The sequence below is a fragment of the Callithrix jacchus genome, chromosome 13, assembly GCF_049354715.1.
Source record: "Callithrix jacchus isolate 240 chromosome 13, calJac240_pri, whole genome shotgun sequence".
In the NCBI taxonomy this organism is placed as follows: Eukaryota; Metazoa; Chordata; class Mammalia; order Primates; family Cebidae; genus Callithrix; species Callithrix jacchus.
The window spans coordinates 51109163-51131412 of record NC_133514.1 but is presented as its reverse complement, the minus strand read 5'-3'; the positions used below and the strand labels follow the sequence as shown (position 1 = coordinate 51131412).

Sequence of the window (22250 nt, the reverse complement as noted above, 5' to 3'; positions counted from 1 at the left end):
GGCTGGAGCCCGTGGTCCACCAACAAGCCAAAAGCCAGAGAGAACCCAAATCATCCCTTCCAGGAACCATCTGCCAATTCTCAGAACTTCCCAAGGCACCACAGTGTCCCATGGGAAGATTTTTAACATCTCATGGCATTAGAGACAAGAATCTTGGAATGACAGATCCAGACAGAACGCTATGTAGAGACATTCCTCGAATATCTTCCTCCAGCCTCGGGATCTCCGCCTTTAAATTAGATCCACCAAAGATGCTGTGTCATAGGTTTCCGATGGAGAAGTGAAATGAAATGAAAGCCACATGCATGCCTGAAAGCATTATTTCTCTCTTTATATTATATGATGAATTTTTAATTTTGGTTTTATGAGAAACATAAATCTGACTTCAGAAAAATTTGTGTTGATCCAGAATGGAGGTGGCGTTTTTTGCCATAAAAATATACATATATACCATTTGCCATTCAAAATTACATAATCACATCTCTTTTTAAAAAAAAAAAAGCAGAATGTAAGTAACTTTGTTGAACCATTAGGCATTATTTTATTTAATTCTCACAACAGCTTTATGAGGTAGGTGTGATTATTCTCATTATTCAGAAGGGAATGTAAACAGTTGGTTTTCTCAAAATCATGCAGCCAGTGAAGGAAAGTCAGGATTCACGCTTGGGACCGCATGATGCCAAAACTGACCTTTCACCTCCTAGAGATAAAAGTGAGAAATACCAGCTTGGGAGTGCAGACAGTGTATGCAACACGAAGACTTACTGTATGCTACCTTTGAGGAAATGCCAGAGGAGGGGGCTGGATTTAGGGGAAGGGCCCCTTAGGAGGCTGCTGGGGTGGGGGAAGGATGAGAGCAAGGGCCTGCCGTAATGTAGGATATGAAGACATCACTGGAGTTAGATGCACTGCTCTAATAACCACATGCTTCCATCCCTGACTCATTACAGAACTGGCACCAGATAAACTTTCCCGGGGCCTCCTGAAGTGGACAGAGCCTACCGGTGGAAGCCTGAACAACCGAATGGGTGTGAAGAGCAGCTCTCCTCACCAGCCCTGACCTATCATCTCTGTGGAGTATTTTATTCTCCATTACAGTGATTCTCAAAGTGTGGACCCCAGACCTGGAGCAAAAGTCGCCTGGGAGATTGCTAGAATCAATATTTCTCAGCCCTAACCCCAGACCTACAGAATCCAGGTTGTAGCTGTCCCGGTGGTTAGGTTGCAGGCTGATGACTAAGAGCCGCTTGCTTCATGGCATCCCCCACGCATAGCACACAGCATTCTCCCTATGAAGAATGCATGAACGAATGGATGGTTATTTTTCTCTAGGACAGTGCAACCACATGCCCCCACCATGAGCACTGAAACCAGCTAGGAGAAATGCCCCAGAGTAAGAAGTAGTAAAAGCTGGTTCCTAACAGTGCAGAGGGGCCTGGAGTCCCTGACAGGAGGTGTGGCCCGCCACGGTGAGGAAGCCTCCCCAGCCCCACTCCACGCCCACTGTATTCACTTTCCTCATTGAGTTTATTTTGCATCCCAGGATTTTGGCCCTGTGTGGGGACCTGTTTTAGCCTCTTGAATATTGTTAATTTGATCAAGTTTATGTTTGTATCCCTTGGTGAAAATATGCCAAAGTTTTTGGTTTGCTTTTATTTTATTAATGTCCCTGTCTCCCTGTGCACATCGTAGATGACGTTTGTTTATAACAGAAATTCCTAGAATGACAGGCAGACACGAGTCCAACAAGTCTCTATCTGCTCCTGAGGAATGAGGAGCAAACATTCTCATTAGACCAGGACCCTTCCTGAGACAAATGCAGGCAGTCACCTGTGAAAGCTTTACCGCCCTGTGTCTCCACCTGGTCTCCTGCCTGAGGCTTTTGCTCTCGGAGAGATCTGCTCCCTGGAATTCTGCCCTGAGTCGCCGACTGCCAGGTTACAGACAGGAAGGGCTAAATCATCTCCACCGAGGAGCCTGGGGTACAGGTAAAGAATCAACATCTGTGACACTCAGATGGCTTGTTTATCAGGGGAGTGATTTGAAGTTGATGTCGACCCCTGGTGGGTGGGACACTGGCTCGTGACACATTTCTCATAATAGTCCTGAGTCTTGTGTCATCTTTAGGAATAACATAATTTCACAGTGAATAATTTAGAACTTCTGTGGCCACTTGAGAAAAATTTTGAATCTGCTTAAGAGGCACTATAGAACCAAAGGGGCCCAGGATCTCTGACAGCTGCTGGTTAGCACAATGTGATATAAGGAGGCTTCAGAAAGAAATGAGGATCCCAAAGTTGTATCTCTAACAAATTCCTTGAGGAGACAGACACCAAGCCTTCGTGGTTTTATTTGCCCACGCCGCCGTCTCTCTTCCACACTGGTCCTCTGCCTTCAGCTCTGTCAGCCCTTCCAACCCTTCACTGTCTCGCTGGTCCATCTGAATCAGCCCAAAGCTAAACAAGCTGACAGGGAGTCCTTAAGAGTAGTCCTTAATCCCTGGGCTAGGCCAAAGTTAAGAAGCACAAAGACTTTCCTAAGTCTAAAAAAGATAATAGTCCACCAAGAGTAGCTCAGGAAGGCTGTTGCCTTTTGACAGATGCATCAAGTAGCCTACAAGCTGGCAGGGCTTTAAGATGCAAAAGCCTCGATGGAAAGCTTCACTGTAGAGGATATCAAGGGCAGTGGTTCTGCGGAACAGCTAACGGGCTCAACAGGGTTGCCGAGATAGGACCAGCTTTCTCATGGGTGTTACAAGACAACCAACTTGTAAAGACTGCCTGAGGTCTTCAGCCTTGCAAGCAGAGGGCTGGTGAAGCCGTTGGAGGTTGGTAAGCTATGCATGTGTTCAGGCATAGACTGACGCCGGATGGACCACAGCTTGGCCACTTCTCTTTGTCAGTTGCTTCAAACCTGAAATCAGAGATTTCATTAGATTAAACTTGAGGACAAGAAATGACCCCTTTGAAATTCAACTACAGCTCTGAAAGAATGTTTTGACAGTATAAAAGATTAAAAATAAGCCACAGCTCAAAATAACCTCTAAAGTCTCAAATTAAACAGTTGTATGCCCTAATATGTAGAAACAATTGCTTAACCCCACAGTAGGAAAACGTCCCAGACAAGGACCCTTGCAGTTACTGCCAGCAAAATGCCACTGGAAAAAACTATTGGATGTGAAAGATAAGAAACTGAAGTAGAAAAATACTGTTACAAGAAAAAACCTTAGCTGAACTGAGTTTAACAAAGTCTAATTGAGCAAAGAACGACTCCAGAGTAGGCTCTGAGACTCCAGCTCAGCCATCTGGTGGAAGACGATTTATGAAGAGAAAAAGGAAAGTGAGGTACAGAAAATGAAAGTGAGGTGCAGAAACAGCTGGATTGGTTACAGGGTGCTGTTTGCCTTCTTTGAACATAGTTTGAACAGTTGGCCACCTTTGGCCAAAACTCAGTGATTGGCACAAGAAGAGGCTGCAGTCTGCTTACAACTCCATTTACATTACAGTTCACTACGTACAGGGAAACCTTTAGGCCAAACTTAAAATACGTAAGGAGTCAACTTTAGGCTAAATTTGATTTAACAATATGATGTTTGCTGGGTGCAGTCACTCATGCCTGTAATCCCAGCACTTCGGGAGACCAAAGCAGGCAGATCACTTGAGCTCAGGAATTTCAGACCAGCCTGGGTAACATAGCAAGTTTCTATCTCCATAGCAAGTTTCTATCTCTTCAAAAAAAAAATAGCCAAACATGGTGGTGCATGCCCTTACCCAGCTACTCAGAAGACTAAGGTAGGAGGATCACTTGAGCCCAGGAGGTGGAGGCTGCAATGAGCCAAGATCATACCACTGTACCCCAGCCTGGGCAACAGAGTGGGACCCTGTCTCAAAAAGAGAGAGGGAGTGAGGGAAGGACAGAAAGAGAGAGGGAGGGAGGGAGTGAGGGAAGGACAGAAAGAGAGAGGGAGGGAGGGAGGGAAGGAAGGAAGGAAGGAAGGAAGGAAGGAAGGAAGGAAGGAAGGAAGGAAGGAAGGAAGGAAGGAAGGAAGGAAGGAAGGCCAGCCACACAGGAGAGAAATAAATGTCTGGTTCCCCCCACTTTTGTACAGCCTCTCCCTGCGGGATGCCCAGGTGATGGGCATCTTCAGTGATCCCCAAACTCTCCATGCCTAAGCCTGAAACCTGAAGACACAAATCATAGTTATTTGTGTCTACTAATGTCCTTATATTTAAATCAAACAAAGATTGAATAATTCTATGAGGATCTAGATTCCCAAGAGTGAAGAGTTCCACTGACTGGCAGAATACTAGAGTCAGGGCCATTACAACCCAAACCCTTACAGAACCCTTTCAACTGAAACTTACAGGAAGACAGAAGAGCATAGAGAAAGATCAAATGGGTAAAAACCTAATCATCTTTGCAGCAGTCCTTGTTGCACTCCTTTCTTTGGAGTTATAACATCCAACAGATAATGATATCAGTTACCCAGCATACCACAGTTCTAAAATAGCGTCACCTGTGATACCAAACCCCAGTATCGTCCTAGCTTAGGTACCAACTAATTTCTCTTATTTCACAATTGTACTTCCCTGTATGGATATTTGCTTTCTCCAGGATTCCTCTAAATTAGAAGAGCCAATTTCTCTTTATTTTCTTCCTTGGAAGGCCAACAATATAATTGCAAATTGTGCCTCAGGATTTCACAGAAGCCTTTTATTGCTTGTCATAAATCCTTAATCAAGATCTCAATCAGTTGCTTCAGTGGGTTCTTATTTTTTCTCAAACTACCACATGTCTATACAACTTCACTAAGCCCATAGAATCAGGGCCCTTCCACTGGAAACCTAATCATGAGTGGGCATTTTGAGATTTAAAATTAGCTCTTTAACAACTCCCTATAAGGAATCTACCTAATTATTATAATGTATCCAGTTGTTTGTACACAAACATACTGGACAAGCCCTTGGGGCTGTGACTCAGCCTTATGGGCGTGGTAGAGATCAATAGCTTAGTACAACTTTTTCCTAACGGGAAAGCATTTCTGCCTGGTTTCAGAGCAGTGGCAGTATCAGCCAAGTAACACGGAGACCTAGGATCGCCTTGGAGCATAGTTGTCCCTCGTGCTGTGGATAATCCTTGCACTTATGGGGAAAATTCATCACTTTCAGCAAGCAGAAGCACCTCATGTGAGTTCTCATCATGCCTGGAAACTTGCTATGCTTCTACCAGCAGAAGGGAAATCTTACAGTTGCCAATGTCTTCTTGAGATCTCTCCAGGCCTTAGATAAATTTGTTACAGACTCTCATAGAAAATCTAGAACAAATATCATTTGTTGAGAGATCACATATGAAATTGGATTTTCGGTTCTAAGAAACCAATGAGGGTATCAATTTGTCACGGTCCTCAGAAATGGCATTTCATAACATGTCACAACTCTAGAGTGTCGCCTCTTACCAGAGGAAAAAGCAATCCAAATGGTGGAGCTCAGTGCACTAAATAAAGCCTGTCGGCGTGGCTCAGGATAACAGGATTGATGTGTACACTAACCACAGGCACACTTACAGGGAAACATGATTTGCAGGGAGCTCTGGAACTAGTGAGATCAACGGGAAGCCCAATTAAAAATGATGACCAAATTGAGGAACTCCAAAATACCACAGGGCTCCCTAAAGGAGATGCCATTGTAAAGGTAGAAACACACAATGGAGTGTATTTGCAGGTGAAAGGAGATGCTCTGGGCAGCCCTCCCTACAGCCAGGCCTGCTGACATGACACACAAGCAAATTCTTTGGCAGGTTCACAGACTACTGTATGATATCAAATATTGGTTCCAGAGTCATACAAAAAGATATCAATAATAATCCGGCTCTACATTGCATAGTGTAATCTCTCCCACTCTTATATTAGCCCTCTGGTGGTGCCATAGAACTTCAAAAAGGGATCCTTGAAAATAGTATATGTAAAATTACCCACTAGAGTAAGGTGTACCTAACTCTGGTAGGGAGACTACTAAACTTGTGGAGTGAGTACCTGGTACATAACTCATTTGTCACCAACATGATCCTCTGAAAACTTGTAACAGTAGAATATGGATGAGGCACCACTCTGAAGACCTCCTTGGACATCTCCAGATGGATTTTATACACTCACCATCAGCCTATCAAAATAAATCCAGTCTACATCTTCAACATTAGAGAACCCAATTTCACCAAAATTGTCATTGAGAAGTTTTGAAAAATCCTACCACTTAAAAATTCCACAGTCCATATTATCTTTAACTTGCAGGAGAATTCTAGAGGACAAATATTAATTTAAAAGCTATTTATTTAATTTCCCTTTTTGTGGGACTTGGCATTATAGCCAGTATAGGAACCAAAATTGCTGGAATCACAAAAGCCTCCTTAACCTATACCCAAATCTCAAAAGAAATAGCCAACAATATTGATGCCATGGCTAAAACCTTAATAACGTTGCAAGAACAAATCGATTCATTGATTCTTTAGCAGCCATAGTCTCCCGAAATCACTGAGGACTAGATATATTAACAGCAGCACAGGGAGGAATTTGTTTAGCCTTAGATGAAAAATGTCCCTTTGGGGTTAATCAGGAAAAGTACAAGATGACATCAGACAACTTCTAAATCAAGCCTTCAATTTCTGGGAACAAGCCTCTCAGGGTTGGTTAAATTGGAAAGGAACATGGAAATGGTTCTCCTGGGTTCTTCCCTTTTGAGGCCCACTTGTTAGTCTCCTACTTTTTCTCCTTTCTGGTTCATGTTTTCTAAAACCAATAACCTGGTTTGTCTCCTATCGCCTTCAGGCATCAAGCTCCAGATGATCCTCAATGAGGGATACCGTCCTCTCAATATTCAAGAGTCACCCTTCTACCGAGGAACCTAGACTGCCCATTAGTGGGATGTGAGAGAGGTGAAACCCTGCCCTGTCTCCCTTGGCCCTGTCTGGATACTGTTTTTACCAACCCATGGAGCCATCCTGCCCTGACAGTTAGCAAGAGGCCAAGACCCAGAAAACAACCACCACTGCCCCTCTGTCAGCAGGAAGCAGTTACAGAAGACTGACCTTCATTCATATTCCCAAAGAATTTGGGCCTGGGGCTCTTGAATGGGGGAAATGTTAGAGTAGGTAGTTAAGCAGACGTAATCAGGGCGGGAGACGGCCCGGCATCTGGAATGTCAGGTGACCATCAGGTGATAGGTGTCTCTAAAGAAATGATTGGTTGCAGTTGGCACCAGGAAATGGCAATCTCCTAATAGATAGAAAACACCTGAAACTGCTGATTAGCAGCTTCTCGATAAGATTTTAGTAGTTGGGAAAATGGGCTCAAGCATGTGCTCTAAAAGCAAAATGGTGAAGTTTAACTGAGATGTGACCATCCTGCAGGAACTCTCGACTGGTAAGGGAAAAATGCCTCACATGAGCATGCACGCAATTTCAGTAAACACACGGTGCATGTGGCCCCTCCCAGGTGCTGGTGGGCCACTGTACATGCGGACAGTGCACCCCAAGGGAAGAATCACAGGAGAAGAGACTCAAGACCCTGGAATCAGGACAATGTATAAAACCCCAAGTCAGGCCAGGCATAGTGATTTATACCTGTAATCCCAGCACTTTGGGAGGCAGAAAGATCATCTGAGTTCAGGAGTTCAAGACTAGCCTGGCTGACACGATGAAACCCTGTCTCTACTAAAACTGCAAAACCTAGCTGGGCATGGTGGCACACACCTGTAATCCCAGCTACTTTGGAGGCTGAGGCAGGAGACTCACTTGGACCCAGGAGGCAGAGTTTGCAGTGAGCTGAGATCATGCCACTGCACTCCAGCCTGGGCCACGTAGTAAGACTCCATCTCAAAAAATATAAGCAAATAAATAAATAAAACCCCAAGTCAGAGGTCAACCACACACTTGACTCTCTCAAGTTGCCCACTTGGCCCTCTTCCAAGTGTACTTTACTTCCTTTCATTCTTGCTCTAAAACTTTTAAATAAACTTTCATTCCTACTCTATGCTCTCTCCCTCTGCCTTATGCCCCTCAGTTGAATTATTTCTTCTGAGGACACAAGGAGTTGCTGCAGAGTCATACAGATTCACCACTGCTAAAAAAGTCTCTTCACTACAGGACTTAGGCCTCTATCCTTAATGCTGTGATTTATACCTCTAGTCTTTTCGTACTGTAAGTACAATGCTTGGCTATAACTCACTTGATTTATCTAAAACATACTGAGGCGAGAAAATAGGGTCTGGAGGCAGGGAGCATAAGACCAATTCACACTTCAGCTGTAAACGGGAAATATCCTCTCCATAGGACATACGCTGTCAACGACTGTGTCCTCTCCATTTACATAGGGTCTACCCCAAGTAACCAGTGGAATCTTCTCCATAGGGCATATGCCATAAATGACTCTATAACTTTACTTCTTCCTCTTCATTTACATAAGGTGTACCTCAGCTAACCAATGGAATCCTCTAGCAGGTATTTGAACTCCCAAAAATTCTGTAACAGGGCCTTGAGCCCCTATGCTCAGGCCCGCTCCCACAATGTGGAGTGTACTTTCAATTTCAATAAAACTCTTCATTCCCTCCTCACTTTGTTTGTGTATTTTGTCTGATTCTTTGTTCAAGACACCAAGAACCTGGACACCCTCCACCATTAACAATACCACTGAGCCATCCGTTGGTTTTGGACTCACTTTCATTTGGGCAGTAGCCACTTTTTAATTGACACCGATTTTCCTCTGGGTGCCACACCAGTACCCTTTAGTTATTTAAAGGAATCAGTCTGTTTCCTACATAATTGGACTCAGCCACTATGTAACGTTTCAGGTGGCAAAGAGCACAGCAGACCAGTTAGCCCAAAGCCCAAACCCCATCTCACACCACAACTGCGAGAGAGACTTCTACGCCAAACTCATAGAAATAAAACAGGAACTAAGAAATGGAGGTACAAGCAGAAGATGCCTCATTTTTATAAACCCTACAAGGAAGTGGCATGAGCGCTGCCAATGCCCTTGGACCCCAAAGGTTTGCTGAAAAAAAATCACTGACCAGAGGCAGATTGATTAATAAGAGAAAAGGCCTACAAATTTATTTAATGTGTATACATGGTAGCCTTGAGAACGAAGACCCAACCCACCAGTGAAGTACAGAAGCTTCTAGGCCATCTTGAGATTACAGAAAGAATGTGGGCACACAGTCAAAAAACCCAAAACCAGGTTTTAGTGCCGAAACACGTTAAGGGTGGGAGAAAGGAAGAGGCTTGGTTAACAAAAGTGGTCTTTTATGTAGATGAAGCCTCACAGGTAGTAGTCCTCAGAGAAAATAAATGGAAAATGTCTGTTTTCAGACCTTTAAAGGTGTCAGACTCTCAGTTAATCTCTCCTGGCCCTGGAGAGACCTAGAAAGGGAAGGCCTGGCTACATTAATGGAGATTCTCTACAAATAGAAATTCCAGACCCCCACAAAAAAAAAAAAAAAAAAAAAAACAGCTTTGAAAAGCCACATCAGTCTGCTGGTCCTGCAGCTGTCATTTCAAAATACGTCAAAAAAATCTATTTGGAGGTAAAGTGTCTTTTCCCCTCAGAAGAGCTATACTTAAGATCTATGCCTTAAGCAGAAGGTCCTTCTCTCTCACCGTGGGCGTATCTGAGGCTCTTTCTTCTTTAACCCTTTTCCCATTTGCCTAAGAATACTCACTGGCAGTGCCTGCAGCTGCAGCATTTACCCCCAGATAACTTTGTCACAAAGTATATTTATTATTGTTTTCACATTGCTCTAGTATATTGACTTTGGAAACAAAAGCCATCGTTCTACTTATAGCATTCTGTTTTTAGTAGTGGTATTTCCATTTACAAAATAGAGTAATTCTCAATAGCTGAAAATGTCAAATCCCAGAAAACAGCATTCCTATGCATTATGTTTACATCATTCTCCAACATTTGTTGGCCAAAGATTCACTTGATGAATCTGAGTTTTTCCAAGTAGATAATTCGGGTGATTCTGATGTTAGTTATGTTTAGAAATAACTCCAAGAACAGTTTTTATATTTTATTTTTCACATTGAAAATCAGTCAGATTTGCTTCAGCCTCAGAGCGTGTTTACGTAAAATGAAATGAGTGCTGGTAACAAGGTGCACTTATTTTTTCTAAACAGGAAAAGGGTTAAATGGCATTGCCTGGTGCAACACCATGCTCAAGTTAAAATTGTGTGACATACCAGATGACCACATAGGAGCACGTAGGTATTCCCCATGCTGGTGTGATTTTCAGCACAAACCTCTTGGCTATGCCTACAGACTGGACAGGGACTTGCTTCCTTGGTAAACCGACATCTACTTTTAGGATGCCCTTAATATCACTCAAGGCCCATTTTGGCACATTGATTTATGCTCTTAGGAATAGATCATACCCTTTTAAACAACTTAATTCATGAAGAGGAAAACTGATTCTGAATTTCTGAACTTGACTCTCATTCTAGGCTTTTTTATTTCCACACACCTCCTCCTGTCAAACTTTAAAGTAGGCTTGGAAAGTGTAAAACAATGCACACATTATTTTTCTAAGACCTACAGGGGACTAGACAATGCCCCTAAGGGTATAGATCTCTTCATCAGGGAATTTCATGAGATTGACCAACACTGGTTTGAAAAAGGGCAGCCCTGGTCTCACAATATTCAAGACAATTCATGTGCCATCTTACAGGAAGAATGTTGTCCTTAATCCCACAAACTTTTCCAGAACCTTTAATATTCCCATAAGGATCTGAAAAGCATATGAAGAAATTATAAAATTAGGTAATTTAGTTGATGTTCCTATGTCCACTGCTACAGGCTCTACAGATCAAGGATGGGATATGTTCCCTGGTTTATTTGGCTGTTCTTGGCTCCTAGCCTAGAAATGAGCTACACACGCTGATCATGATCCTTCCTCGTTGTTGATGAAAAGAGTAAAACTCTGTAAATATTTTTAAAGAGATTTATTCTAAGCGAAATATGAGTGATCCTGGCCGGAGGCAGGCTGTCAAGAGGTCCTGGGAATATGTGTCCAAGGTGCTGGGGCTACAGCTCAATTTTATAATTTTAGGAAGACAGAAGTTCAGACAAAAGTCATATATTTTAGGCAGACATCAATCAACACGTAAGATGTGCATTGGTTTGGTCTGAAAAGGCAGGACATCTTGAAGTTTGGGGGCTGGAGTAGGGGATGAGGAGGGAGACTTATGGGTCATTTACAGGTAGAACTAAAGATTTCCAACTGGCAACTTTTTGAAAGAGTTGGCCGGGCATGGTGGCTCATACCTGTAATCCCAGCACTTTGGGAGGCTGAGGCAGGTGGATCACCTGAGATCGGAAGTTTGAGACCAGCCTGGCCAACATGATGAAACGCTGTCTCTACAAAAAAAAAATACAAAAAATTACCCAGGTGTGGTGGCATGTGCCTGTAATCCCAGCTACTTGGGAGACTAAGGCAGGAGAATCACTTGAACCCAGGAGGCGGAGATTGCAGTGAGCCTAGATCCTGCCACTTAACTCCAGCCTGAACAACAAGAGTGAAACTCCTCCATCTCAAAAAAAAAAAAAAAGAAGAAGAAGAAAGAAAAAGAAAGAGTTAAGCTCTTCATAAGCTCTGCTTCAGAAAGAAATGTCTGTAGTTAAGAGGGGCTGTGGAAGTCAAGGTTCTTGTTACGTGGATGAAGCCTCCAGGTAGCAGGCTTCAGAGAGATTAGATGGCAAATGTTTGTTATCACCATCAAAAGGTGCCAGACTCTAGTTAAATCTCTCCTGGATCAGGAAAATACCTGGAAAGGGAAGGGGATTCTCTATAGAATGTAGATTTTTTTCACAAGAGACAGCTTTGCAGGGCAGGGCCATTTCAAAAGACATCAAAGAAATATGTTTTGGGGTAAAATACTTCAATTTTTTTCAAGGCATGCTGCTATCTGTCACGTGCTGCTATGTACAAGTCAGGTTGGAATTCGGTATCATGTTGCTGCAAAGAGTCACTTTCATCAGTCTTAAGATCTTTATTAGCATTAATGCTGGTCAGTTGTGCCTGAATTCCAAAGCAGAGAAGGTATAACCAGGCCTGTCCTACCCCCACTTCTCATCATGGCCTGTACTAGTTTTTCAGGCTTATTTTGGAATCCCCTTGGCTGAGAGTTGGAGTCCATTCAATTGGCTGTGGGACTTACAATTTTATTTTTGGTCTACGTCTTAGACTTTGCATGCTTTGCAGTGTTCGGATGTGTAATCCCCTAGGTCTAAAATTCTGTTACTCAGCCACTGTCTCACCAAATGATCCAGCAACTGACCATTTGACAGATGCTACAAACCATTATAAAGTTGGTTGAAACTCAAGTGACCTCCCACATAGCTACAGATACTGTGACCAGCTGTGTAGATCTAGAACAATCACTGCCCTGAGAAGGTAGTCATCCTGCAATCTTGGTTTAAGTGTAACTAAAAGATAGGGCTGAGGAGTGGGGCTTTTTTGATCCATAACATGCAAAACAAACTGCACAGAATCCATAACTTGAAAAACACATGAACTATACAGAAACTACATTTTACAACACAGATCATTGAAGTTCCATCTGCTTTAGCAATATCTGATTCAGACTTTGCTCTAGAAAAATACAATCAGTTTCAGTCATTGACTTGCTTCACATATCAAACCAGTAAGTTCCCTAGTTTCTAAACTCTAACCAATTTCTGCCAACCCCTATCTACTACCTTCCACCTAAAATCACCCTATGTCAAAGTCACTTCAAAAAAAAACTCATGTTCAAGCTACTGAATCCTTTGATGAGGGCTCCCTCACCTAGCAAGTGTCTGATGAACTCCTCTTGTTTTTCTAATCACAACAGATTTCTCTACAACCATCTTGTATGAAGTATTTGACTGAAGCCACCTGGATGAACTTGGATAAAGATGTGCTTTGCCCCATGTGGAAGTGATGGGCCATCTGGAGGACCTCTTGCCCAAACAGAAGAGCCTATCACCTGGTAGGCACACATTTGTTGGAGAAAACTAAGCCACCAGGAGGGGCACGGTGGCTCACACCTGTAATCTCAGCACTTTGGGAGGCTGAGGCAGGTGGATCACTTGAGGTGAGAAGTTTGAGACCAGCCTGGCCAAAGAGCGAAACCCCGTCTCTACTAAAAATACAAAAATTAGCCAGACATGCTGGCAAGTGCCTGTAATAACCAGTGACTTGGGAGGCTGAGGCAGGAAAATCACTTGAACCCAGGAGGCAGAGATTGCAGTGAGCTAAGACTGCACCCCTGCACTCCAGCCTGGGCTTTAGAGTGAGACTCCATCTCAAAAAAAGAAAGAAAGGAAGAAAAAGAGAGAGAGAGAGAGAGAAAGAAAGAGAGAGGAAGGAGAGAGAGAGGAAGGAAGGAAGGAAGGAAGGAAGGAAGGAAGGAAGGAAGGAAGGAAGAGAAAGGAAAAGAAAAGAAAGAAAGGCACCAACATGAAATAAATAACATTTTGCTACAGTAAACATGCCTATTTATAATTGCCTGTTCATCTCAGGAAAATTAATGAGAATCAAAAGTTTCAACTGCATAAAGATGTTCCCAGTTGATAATGAAACCGCTCTTGCAGAGCAGAGCCACAGGCTATCTTTGTGCTGGAACTTGAGCCAGGCAGATATTTTTAAATTTTCTTCATTTCTCTTCAACTTCTCAAGTCTTCTCCAAAGACAGACCATGGTGCAGTGCAGACTTGGAGTAATTTTCGCCATTACAATCTGTACAGAAGATGTTACAAGAAACACACTTCCAGGCTGGATGCAGGAAAGGGTCCAAAGAAACAGGAATGCAGGCATTTGGGGCCTGTGCCAGTGAATAGTGCAAGATCATGGCTCCTTGGCAGTAGGGTGAGAGCTCAGAGAAATCTCACCAGCCACCTGGCTTCTTCCTGGCAGAGTTTAGTCTGCCCCAATAACACTCTCATATCTACTTGTCTTTTATTTTTGACAAGGAACCAAGCAGTGCAAAGAATATGGGAAAGAACATTTCAGGCAGAAGAGCCAGCCCATGGGAGCCTTAGTGGGGGAGTGGTATTCATGGCAAAGCCAAAAGACCATGACACATGAAAAGAAGCAGGCAGGGAGGCAGCTATCCTAATATGAACACATTTCTTTTTTTTTTTTTTTTTTTTTTTTACATGTGGTTTCACTCTTATGCTCAGGCTGGAGTGCAATAGCTCAATCTCAGTTCACTGCAAGCTCCACCTCCTGGGTGCCAGCAATTCTCCATCCTCAGCCTCCTGAGTAGTTGGGATTACAGGTGCCCACCACCATGCTGGCTAATTTTTTTTTTTTTTGTATTTTTAGTAGAGATGGGGTTTCACTATGTTGCCCAGGCTGGTCTCAAACTCCTGACCTCAGGTGATCCGCCTGCCTCGACCTCTCAACTGGGATTACAGGTGTGAACCACCACGCCCAGTCATATGACCACATTTCTAATTAAGACAACCTCACATTTTCACCTCTGCTGCTGAGATGTGAACCAAGTTAATGCCTTTTCTAGGACTGCTCAAACCTATTCTCTGGTGTCTTTTCCCTGCCCTCTACTCAAGGAATTCTCATTTACTTGCTTTATCATAAAACTGTGGGCTGTGTTTGCATTTTCCAGGCAGTCTTTCTTCAGTGTCTCCTAACTGCACCTGGTCATACCTTGTTTTTTCCTGGCTTCTCTGCTTTTTGGGGTTCACTTTTTTACTAGAAGAGACCTTATTTTATTTGAGTCAGAGTCTTGCTCTGTCACCCAGACTAGAGTGCAGTGGTGCGATGATGCTCACTGCTGCCTTGACGTCTGGGTTCAAGCAATCCTCTATCCTCAGCCTCCTGAGTAGCTGGGACTACAGGTGCGTGCCACCACACAGGCTAATTTGTTTTATTGTTTGTAGAAACAAGGTTTCACCATGTTGCCCAGGCTGGTCTTGAACTCCTGGGGTAATCCTCTCATTTTGGCCTTCCAAAGTGCTGGGATTACAGGAATCAGCCACCACTTTCAGCCTTGATAAAAAATCTCAGGACCCCCAAACTTGCTATGCCTACAAGAGCTCTTAAATACATCAGTGAGAAGGGTCTTCAAGGAAGGACCAGAGCTTCCTTTTCTTCCACCAGTGCTTCGGGGTGCTCCTAAACCTAGAATGGTCAAGAGCCCCCACTTGGTGATCTAGGAGCCTGCCTGCTCTTAGGGTGCAAACGTGTCAATTTAGCAAGCACGTTTTTACCTAATTAGTCTGCATTTGTGAACTTTTAAAGCCTAGCCATATGCCAGTAAAGAACTTGATAAGTTTAGTAAAAACATGGAAAGTCAAGTTAAATCAGCAAGAAAACAGAGTACCTTCAATGAAGTGTAGGGGTGGGGAGTGTCAAGGGTCATAACTTTATATTAATATTCCATTGGATAATTTATCAGAAGTTTGTGCTGCGAACTCTGTAGGTCTGGTTTGTTGAATGAGGTAACATGGGAAGCTGGATTCTTACTGGGCTGAGAAATAGACGGCCTCAAAGCCTAGTAAAGGGATTTCATTTTCTTTCCTTTAGTCATATGGTTAAATAGGAGACCCTTGAGTAGGAGATTTATGGATTGTTTTCTCAGATCAAGAATTTTTAGAATTACAACTCTCTCCCTAGTGGTTCTCCAGCTGCTGCATTTTTACTGATGTAACAAAACATTTGAACATGCTGAAATTAACCTTCAGGAGCAAAGAGAGAGCACAAAGAGAGAGGAGAGAACACTAATATCTTCAAAAAAAAAAGGAGATGTAAGCACACTGAAACTCTGGGCTGGTGCAGGAACAATCTGCCTAGCAGCTATAGCCTGAAATCACTGAAGAAAGATAAAGATGCCTCTGCCTGATAGGTACTCAGACGATTTCATATCGTAGATGGAGTCCTCCTGCTGGGAACTTCAGGAAAAGCCACAGCCCTTACCTAGTTCAGACACAAAAGTCTTCATAGTCTACGCCAAAACTACATCATCTTCTCAGCATGGCTCCAGATCCCCTCCCAGACAACCCCCTTTACACAAGGGTCAAAGTTAAGGTTTCTTTGTGCTTCTTGACCAAGAACTTTTGTATTGCATCTGTTACTCACAACTCACATATAGGTGCAGACGGTCTCTTCAGTAGCCAACACCATGTAGCCAAAGCACGGAACAGAGAACTCATGTGACAGATGAGGGAGACAAGCCTTCCCATCTTTTTCTTTTCTATGTCCTTAACAACAGGATGCTGATGTATTCTGAAGACACGAGTTGCTATCTAAAACAAGAATAAAGCAAGGAGTCTGTGAGCTCAGGATCTCTCAGTTTAGGCTGCTCTGAACCTTTCAATTGCTGTGTGGATTGGGCTAATGTTTTTTCTGTCTTATAAACAATATAATTTCTTCAAGCAGATATTTTGTATGGTAGTTTTAGTCTTCTTCATCGGCAGCATCATTCCAAATTCCGGGCCACCATTATCAAAACTGGAAGCTCTATAGCTCATTTCAAAAGATCTTTATTGACAGGACAGCCATTGTGCCAGCACAAAGTATTTTGACTTCTGAAAAAGAAAACCTATCCATAGCAAAGGTGACAAGAGCCAAAAATTTGGAAGTTTTATACTTTGCCCTAATTTTTGTTTCTCATCAGGATTCAATATCACTAATGTTAGCCTTTTGGAGAATTGGAGAGCTGCATCCCGCATGGACTGAGATCTAGAGCTAAGTTCCCTGGTTCAAATCAAGTTTCCTCCACTTGTGAGCTGTATGACACTGAGTATACTGTTGACACTCTCTAAGCTTTATTTTCCTCATGTGTGCAATAAGCATAATAGTTCTACCCTGTAAGGTTGTGATGGGTTTAAATGGTTTAGCCCAATATCTAGCACATACTAGATGAGTGTTAGTGTTGTTGAAAGGAACATGGAGTGAGTGGCATCATTTTGTGGAAAATTATCATTCAACTCCAATATCTGTCTGACAAATTGTTCAGGGATCAATCCAGTACATAAATCAGAAAGACCTCAGGAATAATAAGGAAAGAGAAGACTTCCAACCTGAATATGTTGAAGCATACACATATCTCTCCACTTCCACACAGATAACATTTTTAAAGGTAAAAACCCACAAAGATAGAAACAGTGAGAGAGAATAACACCAGATGAGACATATAACAAAACGTTGAAATATAAAAACCACATGGACAGGTGCAAGTGATACAGCAATGTAAGAAAGCTAAAACCTAGCAAGAGCCATCAGGCAAGAAAAAGAAATAAAGGGTATTCAACTAGGAAAAGAGGAAATCAAACTGTCTCTATTTGCAGATGACATGATTGCATATTTAGAAGATCCCATCGTCTCAGCAGAAAATCTCCTTAAGATGATAAACAACTTCAGCAAAGTCTTAGGATACAAAATCAATGTGCAAAAGTCACAAACATTCCTATACTATAATAATAGAAGGAGAGCCATATCATGAGCAAAGTCCCATTCACAACAGCCAAAAAGAGAATCAAATACCTAGGAATACAACAAACAAAGGATGTAAAGGACCTCTTCAAAGAGAACTACAAACCACTGCTCAACGAAATAAGAGAGGGCACAAAGAGATGGAGAAACATTCCGTGCTCATGGTTAGGAAGAACCAGTATCATGAAAATGACCATGCTGTCCAAAGTAATTTACAGATTCAATGCTAGTGCCATCAAGCTACCATAGACCTCCTTCACAGAACTGGGAAAAAACACCTTAAACTTCATATGGAACCAAAAGAGAGCCTGTATAGCCAAGTCAATTCTAAGCAAAAAGAACAAAGCAGGAGACATCACACCACTGGGCTTCAAACTATACTACAAGGCTACAGTAATCAAAACAGCATGGTACTGGTACCAAAACAGAGATATAGACCAATGGAACAAAACAGAAGCCTTGGAGGTAACCCCACATATCTACAACCACCTGATCTTTGACAAACCTGACAAAAACAAGCAATGGGGAAAGGATTCCCTGTTTAATAAATGGTGTTGCAAAAACTGGCTAGCCATGTGCAGAAAGCAGAAACTGGACCCCTTCCTGACACCTTATACAAAAATTAACTCCAGATGGATTAAAGACTTAAATATAAGACCTAACACCATTAAAATGCTAGAAGAAAACCTAGGCAATATCATTCAGGACATAGGCATAGGCAAAGATTTCATGACTAAAACACCAAAAGCAATGGCAACAAAAGCCAAAAGAGACAAATGGGATATAATTAAACTTAAGAGCTTCTGTACAGCAAGAGAAACAATGGTTAGAGTGAACCAGCAACCAACAGAATGGGAAAAAATTTTTGCAATCTACCCATCTGGCAAAAGGACTAATATCCAGAATCTACAAAGAAATAAAACAAATTTACAAGAAAAAAACAAACAAACCCATCAAAAGTGGGTGAAGGATATGAACAGATACTTTTCAAAAGAAGACATTTATGTTGCCAACAAACATATGAAAAAATGCTCATCATCACGGATCATTAGAAAAATGCAAATCAAAACCATGTTGAGGTAACACCTCACACCAGTTAGAATGGCGATCATTTAAAAATCAGGAGACAACAGATGCTGGAGAGAATGTGGAGAAATACGAATGCCTTTACACTGTTGGTGGGTGTGTAAATCAGCTCACCCCTTGTGGGAGACAGTGTGGTGATTCCTCAAGGATCTAGAAATAGAAATACTATTTGACCCAGCAATCCCATTACTGGAAATATACCTAAAGGATTATAAATCATTCGATTATAAAGACACATGCACACATATGTTCATTGTGGCACTGTTTACAATAGCAAAGACCTGGAACCAACCCAAATGCCCAACGATGATACACTCGATAAAGAAACTGTGGCACATATACACTGTGGAATACTATGCAGCCATAAAAAAGGATGAGTTCGTGTCCTTTGCAGGGACATGGATGAATCTGGAAACCATCACTCTCAGCAAACTGATCCAAGAACAGAAAACCAAACACTGCATGTTCTCACTCACAGGCGGGTGCTGAACAATGAGAACACATGGACACAGGGAGGGGAACATCACACATTGGAGTCTGTTGGGGGTGTGGGAGGCTAGGGGAGGGATAGTGGGAGGTGGGGAGATTGCTCTTTAGTGGTCCACAGAATGTCGGACCAAGTACAGCAAAGAAGTTCTGCCTCAGGAGGGCAAGACTCCCAGTTGACCCTGGGGTCTTCATCAAAATCTCCCCAGACTAAATGATCCTGATTCACTAATGTCCAGTCTGAGGAGAGCCAGGAAGGACAGAGTACTTTTCTGAAGTGGAAAGCCATCTTTGACTTTACAAGTCTCCACAGGGTATAAAAAGGCAAGCATTAAATGTAATAGTTTGACATGAAATTGACTTGGTTACATTAACAATGAGGTGAATTGCAATAGAACAAGGAAAGAAGGAGTAATAGAGTAGATGAAAGAGGGTTAAACTTTTTGTAGCTTTAGTTTGGTGGGGTTTTCCCTGGGGACTATGGCCCATGACTCTGGAGCCATTATTTTTCAGCTAACTGGACTGCAGTTCCAGTAGTCAGGAGCACTAGGTAAGATCCTTCTCAGGCCAGTTTAAGCTTTTCCTCCTTACAGCTTTTGATGAGGATGTGATCCCCAGGCTGATGTTGATGTACGTGATGCCTGTGCTGAAAGACTTTTAGTTCTGAGGGAAGAGAAAGTGGAAGATAAACCAAGTATATAATTCCTGAGAAACTGATCTTTTGTTTTGAACTTGGGAATGTCAGAAGTGGAGTGCAAATAGGGAAACTTCTACAACATTTCATAAGGGGATAAGCCAACACCTCTCTGAGGAGCAGTTTGGATTATCAACAGGGCAATGGGAAGGCATTTGGTCCATGGCAACCAAGACTCTAAGACTAATTTGGTTAGGGGACTTTTTAGTTTGGTTAATTCTTTCCACTCTTCCTAATGAAGGTAGGTGCCAGGGAGTATGATATTCCCGTGTTATGTCCAGTACCTGGACTAATTTTTTTAAAGACATATAAGTAAAATGAGTCCCATTTTCTAAATCAATGTTTTCTATTAATCCAAACCTAGGTATGATATTTTCAACTAATGACTTGAACACATTATTAGTAGTTGTACCTGAAAAGGGACTAGCTTTTACTCAATAAGTAAGGTGATCTACTATTACTAATGAATACTTTAGATGACCAATTGGAGGCATCTCAGTGTAATCAGTTTGGATATTTTGGAATGGCCTTACGCCTGGATTACTTCCCCAAGGGGTAATCCTTTTATAGTTTGTTTTTAGGTTTTTGTTTTTGTTTTTGTTTTTTTTTACATACTAAGCAACCATCTGTAAACTTTTTGGCCAAGGTATACTTTCCTATGCACCCGTAAACTCTGAGGACTGCATCACAGATGGCTTGAAGCCCCCAGTAGGTACCTTGACGTAGATGAGAGAGAGGTTTGGAAAACATCTCTGTGGTCTGGTAACCCACTTTCCTTCTGAATTTTCTTTAGCACCTATTTTTTTTCTATTATTCTTATTTTTTTATTGCATTTTAGGTTTTGAGGTACATGTGCAGAGCATGCAATACAGTTGCATAGGTACACACATGGCAGTGTGTTTTGTTTGCTTTCACCCCTTCGCCCACATTTGGCGTTTCTCCGCAGGCTATCCCTCCCCACCTCCCCCTCCCACTGGCCCTCCCCTTTTCCCCCAAATAGACCCCAGTGTTTAGTACTCCCCTCTCTGTGTCCATGTATTCTCTTTTTTCATCACCCGCCTATGAGTGAGAATATGCGGTGTTTCATTTTCTGTTCTTGTGTCAGTTTGCTGAGAATGATGTTCTCCAGATTCATCCATGTCCCTACAAACGACACAAACTCATCATTTCTGATTGCTGCATAATATTCCATGGTGCATATGTGCCACATTTTCCCAATCCAGTCTATCATCAATGGGCATTTGGGTTGATTCCAGGTCTTTGCTATTGTAAACAGTGCTGCAATAAACATTCGTGTGCATGTGTCCTTATAGTAGTATGATTTCTAGTCCTTTGGGTATATACCCAGTAATGGGATTGCTAGGTCAAATGGAATTTCTATTTCTAAGGACTTGAGGAATCGCCACACTGTCTTCCACAATGGTTGGACTAATTTACACTCCCACCAACAGTGTAAAACTGTTCCTTTTTCTCCACATCCTCTCCAGCATCTGTTGTCTCCAGATTTTTTAATGATCGCCATTCTAACTGGCGTGAGATGGTATCTCAATGTGGTTTTGATTTGCATCTCTCTGATGACCAGTGACGATGAGCATTTTTTCATATGATTGTTGGCCTTATATATGTCTTCTTTCATAAAGTGTCTGTTCATACCCTTTGTCCACTTGTTCATGAAGTCCTTGCCTACTCCTATGTCCTGGATGGTTTTGCCTAGATTTCCTTCTAGGGTTTTTACGGTGCCAGGTCTTATGTTTAAGTCTTTTTTTTCTTTTTTAATTTTTTATTGGATTTTAGGTTTGGGGGTACATGAGCAGAGCGTGCAAGACAGTTGCGTAGGTACACACATGGCAGTGTGCTTTGCTTTCCTTTTCCATTTCACCCACATTTGGCATTTCTCCCCAGGCTATCCCTCCTCACCTCCCCCTCCCAGTCGCCCTCCCCTTTTGCCCCCTGTAGACCCCAGTGTTTAGTACTCCCCTTTCTGTGTCCATGTGTTCTCATTTTTCATCACCCGCCTCTCACTCATCACATCACCTCTCACTCATGTGAGAATATGCGGGGTTTCAATTTCTGTTCTTGTGTCAGTTTGCTGAGAATGATGTTCTCCAGATTCATCCATGTCCCTACAAACGACACGAACTCATCATTTCTGATTGCTGCATAATATTCCATGGTGTATACGTGCCACATTTTTCCAATCCAGTCTATTATCAATGGGCATTGATTCCAGGACTTTGCTATTGTAAACAGTGCTGCAATGAACATTCGTGTACATGTGTCCTTATAGTAGAACGATTTATAGTCTTTTGGATATATACCCAGTAATGGGATTGCTGGGTCAAATGGAATTTCTATTTCTAAGGCCTTGAGGAATCGCCACACTGTCTTCCACAATGGTTGAACTAATTTACACTGCCACCAACAGTGTAAAAGTGTTCCTTTTTCTCCACATCCTCTCCAGCATCTGTTGTCTCCAGATTTTTTAATGATCGCCATTCTAA

General features: G+C 42.4%; 1 long non-coding RNA gene across 1 annotated transcript; it reads right to left on the bottom strand.

The window, feature by feature from the left end:
* Positions 1–441: 441 nt before the first annotated feature.
* Positions 442–20678, bottom strand: LOC118146833 (uncharacterized). Its single transcript, XR_004732882.3, has 3 exons — positions 16135–20678; positions 11312–11404; positions 442–2913 (listed from the first exon to the last, which is right to left on the bottom strand). It is a non-coding gene; the product is annotated as an uncharacterized LOC118146833 (long non-coding RNA).
* Positions 20679–22250: the final 1572 nt, after the last annotated feature.